Source organism: Eublepharis macularius, chromosome 1 (genome assembly GCF_028583425.1).
Source record: "Eublepharis macularius isolate TG4126 chromosome 1, MPM_Emac_v1.0, whole genome shotgun sequence".
In the NCBI taxonomy this organism is placed as follows: domain Eukaryota; kingdom Metazoa; phylum Chordata; class Lepidosauria; order Squamata; family Eublepharidae; genus Eublepharis; species Eublepharis macularius.
Genome location: NC_072790.1, coordinates 130,694,350 through 130,696,802, shown reverse-complemented (window position 1 = coordinate 130,696,802; position 2,453 = coordinate 130,694,350).

Below are 2,453 nucleotides of genomic sequence, written 5' to 3'. Positions count from 1 at the left end.
TTCAGTTTGGCTTTCCAGTATCCAATGTTAGGATTTATTTGTGACAAGTTCTATGTCCTTTTTGCTAGTGCACCTTAGTGAATTGGGTGGGGTTTTGCTTGAAGGTAAACTGGAGAACTCTACACAGAGGCCATGTGTAGAGTTCCTTTTCCTCAACATTCAGTAGCCATGCCACCCACAATGGCAACTGAACGAGTCTCTCAGATCAGAGGGTATGGTTTTTAAGCCAGCTAAAATCCCAGATATTGTGACATTACAGCCTCCATTTTATACAAGGTGCCAAGGTGTTTTTAAACTGAAGCCAGTCAAAGAGATGCCATAGAGAAGCTGATACCCCCAGGGGATAGCCTTGTCCACAATTCAGTCATAGGGTACAGCAAGTGTCATTCCCTGAACCAGTGGCTTGCATGTTTAGGGTTGGAGGACCCCCTCAAAATTGGACTACACATGTTCATGGAGGAACTCCGCACTCTAGAGGCAAACAGTGGCGAGTTTCTTTCTCTCTCTCTCTTACACACACACACAGACACAGAGTACATGCAGAGGGAAAAATGCTTTCAGGCTTGCCACCAAATGATGCTGCCATTTGCTTACTTCCTCCCCCTTTGTCATATATCTGTTCTTCCTGCTTCTGGGCACAGAGATTAATCCTTTAAAAATAGATAGTTAATATAGTTTTTTTTTACAAGACCTAATAATATCCATGGCAAACCTGTAAAAAGCCCTGTAGTTCCACCATGATTTAGAATAAATCATGGTTCTTTATATCTTGCTAATACATTAATAAGAGAGGACACCAATTGCTTTGAAGTCACAGGGAAAGGAAATGTCTCTGAATTCACAGATTTTGCTCTTACAGGCAAACCAAATGGAGAAGTGTCAGCGTCATCATGACCCCTTCTGACTAGCCCTCTGAACAGACCAGTGACTCTAATTTGGTGAACTTGAGGAACCAAGGCCAGAGAACCAGGAGGATCAGCAGGGTCAGGGAGGGCCAGGTGCTGCAGAAGTGACTGCTGACCATGCTCCAGAAGTGCCAGAGACCAGCCTGCCAGGAAAGTGAGCCCTTACCACTGGTCCCTGAGATAACCACTAGACTCCTGCCAGGCAGGACACAAACCCAGCCCCCAGGACCCTCTCCCACTTCACAGGAACAGTGTAAACCCAGAGCAGAGCACTGAGAGTGGTAATTCCTCACAGGATCCTGACCAGAGCACAGCATGGCTGCAAGAGCCTCAGAACCAGCCAGCAGGTACAGCTGAGCCAGATTGCCCCTCAGCCTGTTTAGACTGAGACTTGAGAAGGCCGCATTGCTGGATCAAGTGGTCCACTAGGAGTAAGTCCTATGCTCCCAGGTCCTCTGCTGGTGTCCCTGCTCCAGAGGAGTCCAGACCTGGCCTGCCTGTAGAGTGCAGGACAGTCAGTATAACCGCGATAAGGTCTCAGTTCCTGTTAATTTGTACCTACGTATACTGTATTGTTCTGATTCATCTTGTGCATCAAAGCTAACAGGATGTGGATTTCCATCTTTTGAGGACTCACCCAGGATATCACATACCTTCAGAGTCCTATTACTCACACTTAAGGTGTCACATTAAGGGGATCTTCTAACCTCAGGTATCCAGACCTCTGTCTCCACACAATTTTTATGGTTAATCCATTATGTATCCCTTGTTTTTCTGCAGCACACTCAAGCAGCCCAACTTCCAAATTAACCCAAGATGCCCAACTGGCACAGAGATACATGCCAAGTGTCTGTGCCAATTAGTATCATTTACATGGTTTATAGATTGCCTGGTATAAAGGTAACCCCCAAAGGAACAGATTTTGCCTTGCTCTAAAGCGGAACTCTACATTACTTGGAAACAAATATTTGTGTATCCATCCACCTTCCAGGTCATTTTGGAGGCTTGCCCCACAGGAGTTCCAGTGAAGAGAATACCATCCATTCCCACTTCAGGACAGGTCATATGATTTCTTTTGCACTCACATTTAAACATACAGTAGGAAACTCACAACACCTAACCCCAGCTAAACTTAATATCACTAGTGTGTGGCATAACTAAATCTCTGCTGCCTATGCAATATGTGCAAATCAACATTCCTTTGTTTGCCTATGTTTTCTTCATTGTAGTCTTTCTGTTTTGGTCTCTATTCCCATGTTACTGTATGTACTTTTGACAAAGCCTCATGTTGGTTGTTAGGGAGTTTCAAGGTTTGCTTCTGTAACTGTTCAGTGTTATGGGAAGTGGGAAGTCTAATGTTTCTTGCTATAGTTCTGTGATCTTTGCCATTCTTTTTTTGATTGTCACATTGTTTATCTTGCTATAATAAATCCTTACTTTAAGTATTAAGTAACTTGGCTAGTTAATTCCCCTTTGTAATTGCTAAGGTCTTGGTAATACCCCATTAAGACTGGTTAGACATGGGAATGTTATGAAATCTCCCTTCCC